An 11,889-nucleotide genomic window follows, 5' to 3' on the forward strand; every position below is an offset into this window, starting at 1 on the left:
GTATTCAATATGCCAAAAACAGTAACAAGTTTCACAATGAAGACATTTCTGGTGCCCCTCGAGCAAATCGATGAGCAATGGGATGACAGTGATGACAGTGACACAGTGAAAAAAAAGATATGTTTACTTAATAGAAATATTAATTAACATCTAGTTGATAGGTTATGAGGCACACAATGGCAGTCATTGATAACACACATAACATGAAATAACTAAATACCATATATAACTCTACCATTTGGAAAAATCATTAGATGCATTATTCTTAACAAAAAATTGATTCTCCGGATTCCATTATAAAAATTAGAACTAATACAATGACTAAGGAACTTGCCTTGCACACAGCTGACCCGGGTTCCATCCCTTTATAGTCCCCTGAGCCTCACCAGTAGTGATGCCTGAGTGCAAAGACAGGAACAAGCCCTGAGCTGAGCTGCTGGGGATGCCAAACCAAAAAATGAAATAAAATTAGAATTCCAGAAAATAGACTCAGTGAAAAAATTCATATAGATGAACACTTATTTTCTTTTCTTTTGTAAAAATTCAATAGTGATGATAAAAATTAATTCACGTTTTGGTGCTGATAAAACAGTACAGTGAGCAAGGCACTTGCCTTGCACTTGACTGACTAGGGATTGATACCCAGCAGCTCATTTGGTTCACTGGCCACCACCAGGGGTGATCCCTGATCACAGACCAGGAGGAAGTCCGGAGAATCGCTGGATGTCATCCCCAAATCAAACAAAACTTACAGTTATGTTTTATCAAGCTATTTTCTTCCAAGGTTTTCAGTTTCAAAACAATATAATGTTATCTAGGCACATTGATTAATTTAAAATTTTTAAATCTAGATGTGTACTCATGGAAATGCAATCCTTGTACTCTTTAACCTCTTCTACTTATCTCATCAACAGGCTTCTCTGCATAAGAGATTTCACATTCAATGTAAATTCTGTTCTTTTTTTTTCTTCTTGAACATGGGAGGGCTGGAGCAATAGCACAGCAGTAGGGTGTCCGCCTTTCACGAGTCCGACCCATGTTCGACTCCTCCGCCCCTCTGGGAGAGCCCAGTAAGCTACCCATGTCGTATTGGATATGCCAAAAACAGTAACAATTAGTCTCACAATGAGAGATGTTACTGGTGCCTGCTCGAACATGGGAAGTTGTTTTTTGCCTTAACTAAACAAGTAAAAAAGTGACTTCAGGTTTATCTCATCAAGTAGTATAATGTTTGTGCTATTATGTATGTGTATACTACTTTTTTAAGAAAAATATTTATTTACGTAATTAGTGAATCACTGTGAAGCTACAGTTACAGATTTACACATTTTCATGCTTGTGTTTCCCTCATACAATGTTGGAGAACCCATCCCTACACCAGTGTCCATTCTCCACCACCAATGAACCCAGTATCCCTCCCACCCTCCAATCCCATCCCCCCATCCCCCACCCCGCCTCTGTGGCAGGGTATTCCATTTTGTTCTCTCTCTCCTTTTGGGTGTTGTGGTTTGCGATAGGGGTATTGAGTGGCCATTGTGTTCAGTCTCTAGTCTACTTTCAGCACACATCTCCCTTCCCGAGTGGGATCTCCAATCACATTTTACTTGGTGTTCTCTGCTCTATCTGGGTTGCCTTTCCCCCAGAATGTGAGGCCAGCTTCCAAGCCATGGAGTCAACCTCCTGGTTTTATATACTACTATTCTTGGGTGTTAGTCTCCTACTCTGTTATTTTATATTCCACAGATAAGTGCAATCTTTCTATGTCTGTTTCTCTCTTTCTGACTCATTTCACTTAGCATGATACTTTCCATGTTGATCCACTTATATGCAAAGTTCATGACTTCATCTTTTCTAACAGCTGCATAGTATTCCATTGTACAGATGTACCAAAGTTTCTTTAACCAGTCATCTGTTCTAGGGCACTCGGTTTTTTTCCAGATTCTTGCTCTTGTAAGCAGTGCTGCGATGAACATATAAGTGCAGATCATATCGACTATACTTTTTTTCCTTCTCCAGAACATATTCCCAGAAGTGGTATCGCTGGATCAAATGGAAGCTCAATTTCTAATTTTTTGAGAAGTGTCCATATTGTTTTCTAAAGGGGCTGAACCAGTCAGCATTCCCACCAGCAGTGTAGAAGGGTCCCTTTCTCCCCACATCTTCTCCAACAGTGGTTGATTTTGTTCTTTTGAATGTGTGCCATACTCTGTGGTGTGAGGTGGTATCTCATAGTTGTTTTGATCTGCATCTCCCTGATGATTAGTGACGCAGAGCATTTTTTATGTGCCTTTTGGCCAGTCATATCTCTTCCTTGGAAAATTTTCTGTTCATTTCTTTGCACCATTTTCTGATGGTGTTGGATGTATTCTTCTTGTAGAGTTCAATCAGTGCTTTATATACCCTTGATATCAACTCCTTATTCGATGGGTATTGGGTGAATATCCTTTCCCATTCTGTAGATTGTTTTTGTATTCTGGTCACTGTATCTTTTGTGGTGCAGAAGCTTCTTCGTTTAACATAGTCCTATTTGATTATCTCTGTTTCCACTTGGTTGGTCAGTTCTGTGTCCCCTGCTCATGGATAGAGAGAATCAACACTGTCAAAATGGCAATACTCCCCAAAGCATTATACAGATTCAACGCAATCCATATAAAAATATCCATGAAATTCTTCAAAGAAATGGATCAAGCAATTCTGAAATTTATATGGTATAAAAAACACCCACGGATAGCTAAAATAATTCTTGGGAAAAAGATGATGGGAGGCATCACTCTCCCCAACCTTAAACTTTACTACAAAGTGGTAACAATTAAAACAGCATGGTACTGGAAGAAAGGCAGAGCCGCAGACCAGTGAAACAGGGTAGAATATCCCAATACACAACCTCAAATGTATGATCATCTAATCTTTGATAAGGGAGTAAGAGATGTGAAGTGAAGCAAAGAAAGCCTCTTTAACAAATGGTGCTGGCATAATTGGATAACGACATGCAAAAGAATGGGCTTTGACCTTGACCTGACACCATGCACAAAAATCAGATCAAAATGGATTAAAGACCTCAATATCAGACCACAATCCATAAGGTACATCGAAAACAAGGTCGGCAAAACCCTCCACGATATTCAAGCTAAAGGTATCTTCAAAGATGTGTATACACTTTTAGCAAAACATATCTTTCTCAGTTCTAAAATAATATTTGATAAATTAAGAAGTGAATGGAAAGCCAATGAAAAAATAATATGTATATAATATACATTATGGATAATATAATCATTTTTTTAAGTAAACAGATTTTATTTAGAGGTTTTTTGAGGAAAGGAGGAAGGGATAAGAGGGAGAGAGAAGAGTAAGAGTTACGCGCTCAAGAGAGAACTCGGGCTTTTCCAAGGGTGGAGAGAGCCCCTACACATATTCGAGCTTTAGACACAAAAGCATGAAAATACACATCTCAAGAGGGGAGATGCAGGTGACACATGTGCTCAGGCACCATATGTGCTCAGCCATGTGGGCGCAAGCAGCACATGAACTCAGGCAGCATACTTGCCTATAATCATTCTTGAATGAAATGTTGTGAGAACAAGCTTACAGTGCACGTAAATAATGCATCCATACAACAGTTCTTTTTTCTCCCTTGTTTAAATTTCATTTATTGATTCCTAATATTTTATAAAGTTTTGTTTCAGGAAAAGCAGCATCTAATACTAGAAACCATTTGTGCTATTTTTCTTTCCATACATTATGTGTTTTTCAATTTTTATATTGTCTTGAGAACTGAGGACATATTTTATTTAAATGTCTTCTGTTGTTGTTTTTTTAGCTATATTTATTTGTGCTTAGGCTTATTTCTTAACGTTGTGTTCTGGGATCATTCCTGCTAGGGCTCCAGTGACATTATGAGGTACTGGGTTTTAACCCTGTTTGGCGGTGTGCAAAGCAAACTGTTTTATCACTATACTATCTCTGTAGTCAGGAGAACATTTATTTTTAAATTATACAAATAGGAAACTTGATGCATCAAATATTTTTACATCTTTCAGTTATCATACTATAATGAAGCAACTAAATTAGGGTCTATACTCATTTCACCTGTAATCCAACATCTAAGTATTTTTAAACACCTTATACTTTTTTTTTTGCTGTTGATAAGGCAACCACTATATCTTTAAAGATGTAATATCTACTTTAATTTTGTCCTGTATATCTAGTGTTTTAGTTCACATATTACAAATATCTAAAATTCACCAAATGTTAAAATGTTTTGCTTCCTTATATGACTTACACATTTAAACATTATTTTTCGTGAAGGCTGGAGAAATAGTCCAGTGGGTAAGACACTTGCTTTGCATAAGGTAAGCCTGGGTTAGATTCTCCACCCTGGGATCCTTCACCAGGAGTAATCAAGGGCCACCAGGAAGATCCCTGGGCACAGAGTCAGGAGAAGCCCCTGAGCAGTTTTGAATGTGACCCCAATCCAGCCCCCAACCCTATCACACAATACTACCCAAAGAGGTCTTTCTTGCATAGTGGACAAAAAAATAAAATTAAGTTGCATCATTATGAACTTAGTTGTCCTAAACTAGGCTATGAATTCTAAACCTCAAAGAATCCTGAAAATAAATAAAATATATTAGAAAGAAGAGTAAATAAATGGATATAGTGAAAAAGTCTGAGCTGGAGTGATAACGCAGCAGTATGGTGTTCGCCTTGCAAGCCGCCAACCCGTATTCTATTCCTCCACCCCTCGAGAGCCTGGGAAGCTATTGAAAGTATTGCGCTCTCCCGACAGAGCCTGGCAAGCTACACTTGGTGTAACTGATGTGCCAAAAACAGTAACAATAAGTCTCACAATGAGAGACTTACTGGTGCACGCTCGAGCAAATTGGTGAGCAACAGGATGACAGTGACAGTGACAGTGAAAATGTCTACTTAGTACTAAAAAAAAAAAAAGCAGTAATGGAGGAACAGAGAACAAAATATAAACAATATACAGGAAAAATAACAAATCATGGGCATCAATCCTACATTGCAAACAATTATATTAAATTTAAACTTCCTAGAAACTGCATCAACAATTCATAGAGGTAACAATTTATTAAAAATTTAAAAACAACAGAGTTTAATTGTATACTATCTGCAAATAAACATTTTAATTCAAATACAAAAAAATGGAAAATGAAAGTATTACTAAAAATACAACTAACTGGGATTGGAATACCATGTGATTTCCAGAAAATCTTACTTCAGAGAAAACTTGTTACTAACGAAGTTCAGTGAACTGGGAAAACATAATTATAAACACACAAATATAACAACAAAGCCATGGAATACTTATGCAACAACTTGCAAATTAAAGATAAATAAAATACCAAATTTCTTATACAATTTAGTCAGACCCTTTGAATGAACCACCAAATAAATTAAGTGAGAGATTTCAATTCTGTTGTTCTTTTCTACTTGGCTGCTACATTTGCAGGGATTCAAGAAATTATAATAATGAATATACAAAACCATGTTCACTATAGGTAGTCTTTAAATGGAATATTCTATGCCTTGAGAATTAAGTATTAGTTCTAGCTATATAATCTCACTTATATAGCTACATAGTATTATGAAAAGTGAATAAAATAAATTAAGACATTTAAAAAATGGGGCAGCACCAGCTAACAAATACCACATTTTGCACAGAATTATTTTTCTTAGTTGTTCTGAGAGTTTCTTTTCTATTTTGATAGTTTCTCAAATCATCTAACTACAGTATTTTCTATTTTTTAGAATAAGATACCAAATGCAGCTATGTTAGAAATATTAAAAATATTAGAAGTTTCTAAGTTAATAAAATTTAAGTTAATTATGTTAAAATGTTAAAGATATTGAAAATGATTAAAGTTAATTTAAGAGAAATATAAATGGTAGAATTCAATTGGTTTATTTAGTCCTAGATTATTCATGTTTGTTTGTTAACCTTAAGTGAGGGAATGAGCTTCCATAAAGCCTTCTTCCTTTGTATTGAAATGTCCTAGAAATATCATTCTTCCCTACTAGTAACACATGACAGGTCTCTGGAACAGGCTATTTGAGTTTCAGTAGAATTTACATCTGGAATTTCTAATTTCTAATTGAAAGTCAATGGCAGTTGTCTTTAAATGATCAAAATATTAGAAGGAACTAAAATTTTGTCCAATTTATGTTATCAGCACAATCATACTGCGGATTAATTTTAAAAACATTTCAAAAAATTTGTACCTGTTTATTAAAAAAAAATTATGTCTTTATTTTGAGGGGACTTAGGGGCTACCTTTAGTGGTGCTTAGGGCTTACTCTAGGCTCTTGCTCTGTGCTCTGGGATCATTCCAATGATACTCAGGAGACCATAGTGGTGGCTGGTATAGAAGAAGCTTGTCAAGGGTTGTCAAGGGTTGGCCCAAGCAGCCATATGTCAGGCAAATACCTTGCCGCCTGTACACCTACCTAGCTCCAACAAGATATTTTTATCTTTGGGACTCGTTTTTTCATAAAACTTAATATGTGTGAAAAGAATTATATCTTAATTGATGTAAAACAAAAAGCACAGGAAATTTATATAATAAATACCTTCATGAATAAGCTCAGTTTTTAATCAATTTACATGCATATGTAGTTTTAAAATTATGTAGTTAGCTTCTGAATGAAGGTTATCCAATAACTCCATTCATTCGAAATTCACATGCAATAAAAAGCTTCCTCAGATGTTTTTAGATCTAGTTTATAAACCTTTATATTAGTAAAATACTTAAAAGTGTTCTGATTGTGCTGAAAGTAGTTTTTAAAGCAATTATTTTCCTCTGTGTGTGTGTGTGTGTTTATTTGTTAAAACTAGCAGACATTGCCATGCTTTTACTTTTTAAACAGACTTGGACTTGGAGGGTGACATATCATGAAGTACTAGGAAATGTGAATAAAGACATTAGTACATTTGGATATGCTCACTGATCCTTTTTTCTAATTTACTCTAAATGAATGTTTCTTAATCTTCGTGGCTTAAACCATAAATTTTATTTCATTTAATTATTAGTTTTACCCAAGTGTGTCAGTGAATTTAAAGAAAAATCAATACATAAAATACATTTAAGCAAATCAAGAGAAAATTTTTGACAAAAAATTATTATCTGGAAAAGTTTAAACAGTATAAAATACACATAATTAGAGAATCAGGAGAAATAAATATAGCTCCTCAGTAAAATTTATTTGAAAAATTATACTTATGTTGTCTAAATCTATTGAAAATGTAAATTTACCTATTGAGGATTCAATTCCTACTACCCCGGACAGGTTAGGAAAAAAGAAAACCATACCTATGTATATCTTAGTCAAATTGCCCCCAAATAATCTCATTCTATTACCATTACAGTTTTCTTAGAGCAAATTGCATAGTAGAAATAAAGATCTCATGCCTTCTACCGATCTTAAGATCTGCAATTAGCATAGACAAATTTACTATTACTTGTGTTGGTGGGAGATTCCAGTGGACATTTAAAGATAACTGAGTTGTTTGTCTTTCATATTTATGGAAAATGTGCTAGGAATGCTCATTTTTCTCTTTTCTAGTTTTGATAAAAAGATGTATGAAAGATTGAGAACTGAAAAATCATGTGGGTGATGGTCACCTTAACCTTGGTACTTATTTGCACAATCAAATTAGATTCATATATAAGTGAGTTACTTTCATTTCAGAAATTCAGACATTATTACCAAGAATATATAATGAAACTATTTACATGTTATATAAACTAAAACTACTCCAAAATGGATATAATTTCCTTGGTAAAATGTAGAGAAACCATTATTAAATAAATGTGCCTTAAATAGTTTAAAAAATGATAACATATGTAAAAGTGAACAACAGCAAAAAGTCATGGCTTATCTCTTGAATAAAATATATGTCAGAAGAGAATGAAATGGCATTTTAATACTTCAGGGGAAAATACCTCAGTGTTTAATTGTAAATCCAGTGAAAATATATTTCTAAAATATGGTGGAGGAAACACTTTTCAGAAAAATAAATATTGACTAAATTCTTATCATAATTTTGACTCTTATGACAATGATTTATGAACAAATGTTTGTATGAAAAATAGATGAACATAAAAATAAGTGTGGGAGGTTAGGATATTCTTATTGTCTTAAAATCAATTAATATGAAAGTCATCATGATTTAGAAATGGTTATTTGATGCTAAAGAATGTTGGTGAAGGATTGATACGAAAGAATTTAATCACACTATCTTTTGATCTTCAAAGGTTACTATTTAAACAGTTTGAAAAACATCTATACAGCACAAACAATTGTCAGAAACCACAATTAGCTACTTTATCAAAGTATTCATGACCAGTATAGGGCTGAGTCAATTTTATGCCTCTTATACTCTGAGAAAGCAACATAATTTTCTGTGGCATTTCAACAAAAAAGTGCTGCATTTGCATAACATTCTGAGAAAATGTCAGATAAATTTTTAGTGTAAAACATCCCATCAAATAGCTGATATATAAATATATATTTAAATCAAGGTGAATTAAATATGTATTTATATATTATATAAGATATGTGTATTATATAATATATAATATGATGTATATATAATATATAAGATTTAAATATATATTTTAACATATATTTAAATCGTCTGGTGCTCTGCCTATTCTATTCAGGATGACACGAGTGAACAACTTGCAGATGACAGACAACAGGCAGATTGGGCGATAGTTGCCGATGTTGTGGATGTCTCCCTTCTTGTACAACAGAACCGTCCTACTGGTTTTCCACTGGGACAGAACCTTGCATTCAGACAGGTAGCATGTGGAGTCGGGTCAGTGTATTGATGAGTACTGGCAGCAGATTCTTCAGGTGTTAGGGTCTGACCTTGTCCGGACCAGGTGCTGTTCAAGTCTTTACCAGCGAAATGGCGTGTCGGATTTCAGAAGGGAGAACTTTGGGAATGACATATCCATCCTGCAGAATTTGGTATGTGGGCAGGTGGACATGGCTGTCAAAGAGATCCGAGTAGAAGTCGTGAATAATTTTCTCCATTACCTTTCTCCAGGATGTGATAGATCCATCGGGATGTCTGAGGGCAGTCATCTTGGTCTTGTAGTTGGCGAAGGACAGGCGAGCGCTGCGAATACTTTTCCTGGCGTCTGCTGCACTGGCCAACACTGCTGCTCTTCTCTCTTTGAGGTCTTCCTTTATCGCATCTCTGCACAGCTTTGTGAGCTCAGACATTAGCTTGTGGTTGCCTGAGGCTCGCGCCAAACCACGTTGATGAATGAGCTCGAGAGTTTCTGAAGACAGGCGTCTGTTTGTGGCTTTCTCACTCTTGGCGTTCTTCGCACAGACATGGAGGTGCTGAACCATTCGATTGTATTCCTCGTTGATGTTGTCGAGGACGGCATCTTCCCACGTTGCTGAAATAGTGCTGAAGAACTCCCAGTTGACGGTCATTCTGGGAGTTGTCTTCTTAGACTTAAATTTTGCAGACTTTTCTCCCCGCTCTGTGAAATAGAATTTCTCATGAAGGAGATGGTGGTCCGATCCCGTTTGGAATTTTGGGACAACAGCGACATCAGTCAGGCAAAACCTTTGATTGAATATGATGTGGTCAATTTCATTGTGGAACTGTCCACCGGGAGACTCCCATGTCCAGCGTTTAGATTCAGCCTTCTGGAATTGTGAGTTACCATGGATGGTCTTGGTCGACATGATGAATTCAGATAGTCTTTCACCCTAATTGTTCCATTCTAGGCCATGTGTCCCAATGTGGAGTTCTTTGGGTGACCTTCTCAGACCTACCTTGGCATTAAAATCACCAACAATGATCTTGTAGAAGGTGTGGTCTTCTTAATAGAACTTCTCCAGTTCCATGTAGAACCTCTCAATTTCTTCTTCATCACAGTTGGAAGTTGGTGCAGAGAATATGAAGATAGAAACTGCAGGCAGTGAGTCACATCTATTCAAGCATAATCGTCCAATTCGGGTTGTTAGGTCTTCAAATGAATCGATGCTCATGGCCAAGTTCGTGTTGACAAGGACATCAACGCTACCAATGCCTCTGTTGTCCCATGTTCTGAGGAACAATGCTTCTCCAGTGTCTAAAATGGTGTGATGTGATTGATGTTTCCTCGTTTCAGTCAGACCAATGATGTCATACTTGATCTTCTGCACTTGCACCATCAGGTCCTCGATGGATGCTTCTGATGCCAGTGACCATGCGTTGAAAGTACAGACAATCATCTTAGTCTTACTTCGTTTTGGCAGTCTAGTTTGTCTCCAAGATTTTTTCAGCCTCTCTTTGCTCATCTTTCTTAACGCTGCCATATTGGGGGCTCTTTCAGTGACAGGTGAATGAGGCCAATTGTTGTTACTGTTGTTGGCATATCGAATACGCGACGGGTAGCTTTCTAGGCTCTGCCGTGCGGGCTCAATACTCTCGGTAGCTTGCCGGGCTCTCCGAGAGGGACAGAGGCTTTTAGGGAGGCCTCCAAACACCCTTAGAGGTGTTACCATGGTTCACACTAAATTTGAACCCTATCAAGTATGGTATGGGAATAACAGTTATTAAGAGTTTTATGGTGATCCGGAGAGCAACATGGAGGGTGGGGGTGTCTGGGTAGTGGATGTAGTGGGGGTCCGCCAGTGAGGTATTTATCTTGGGTAGGGTGGGGCGTCTGGGTTGGACCCCTTTCTCAGATGCCAGGGATTGGAGGAGGCAGACAGAGGATCTTGTTTCCAGGTCTCGTTGAACCTAGAGCTAAGGTCACAAAAGTTCTGCTTACCTGGCTTTGCGGGGCTTCACTCATGCATGAGGTATGGCCCAAGTGTCTGAAGAGCAACCTAGAGGGTGGCGGTGTCTGGGTAGTGGATGCGAGGCAAGCCGGGTTCTGAAGAGGATTCAGCACGATCTACCATATCCACAAAGTGACCAAACTCATTGAAGTTTCAAGAGAGTTCAAGATGCTGCTCTGTCTAACATTCATCGACTAAAAGAAGGCCTTCGATTCTGTTGAGACTGAGGTGGTCATTGAAGCCTTGGTCAAACAGGGCGTTCAAACTCAGTATATCAAAATCCTTCGGGAGCTGTATTGTGGATTCACCATCAGGATCTCATCATTCTACAAGGAAGTGATCATTGATGTAAAGAGAGGGGTGCGGCAGAGTGATACCATTTCACCGAAACTCTTCAGTGCCGCCCTTGAGAACAGCATGCGACAACTGGAATGGGAAGGAATGGGAGTCAAGATAGATGGTCGGCAATTACACCACTTCTGCTTCGCTGATGACATCATTCTCATAATGCCAAACATTAGTCAAGCGGCACAAATGCTGGCTGACTTCGACCACTAGTGTGAAAAGGTCAGATTGCAGCTGAATCTCAACAAGACGATGTTCATGAAAAACAAACTGATCCCTGAAGCTCTGAATGGAATGAACATCTCTGAATGCAGCAGCTATGTGTACCTGGGTCGAGAAATCAACATGAGGAATGACTTGGTGCCAGAACTGCACAGGAGGAAGAGAGCAGCGTGGAATGCCTTCAAGAACATCGAAGAGGTGGTTAAAAGAACGAAGAACCTCTGACTCCGGGCACATCTTTTCGATTCCACCGTTCTTCCTGCACTAATATATGCCTCAGAGACCTGGGCCCTATGCAAGCAGGATGAGAATGCTATTAGGGTATCCTAAAGAGAAATCGAAAGAGCTATGCTGGGAATATCATGTCTCACTCAAGTGAGAGAAGGAATCCGGAGTTCTGACTTCCGTCAACTGTCAAAAATCAGGGATGCTGTCTTGTTTGCCAGGGCATCAAAAATCAGATGGGCCGGTCATGTAATGCGATTCAGAGACGACTGCTGGACTAGA

The 11,889-nt window shown here is 37.5% G+C and overlaps 1 pseudogene; it reads right to left on the reverse strand.

The window, feature by feature from the left end:
• The window catches only part of LOC129404923 (uncharacterized), a 103,077-nt pseudogene extending 92,802 nt beyond the window's left edge, over nt 1-10,275 (reverse strand).
• Nucleotides 10,276-11,889: the final 1,614 nt, after the last annotated feature.

This window comes from Sorex araneus, chromosome 5 (genome assembly GCF_027595985.1).
Source record: "Sorex araneus isolate mSorAra2 chromosome 5, mSorAra2.pri, whole genome shotgun sequence".
NCBI classification, from domain to species: Eukaryota; Metazoa; Chordata; class Mammalia; order Eulipotyphla; family Soricidae; genus Sorex; species Sorex araneus.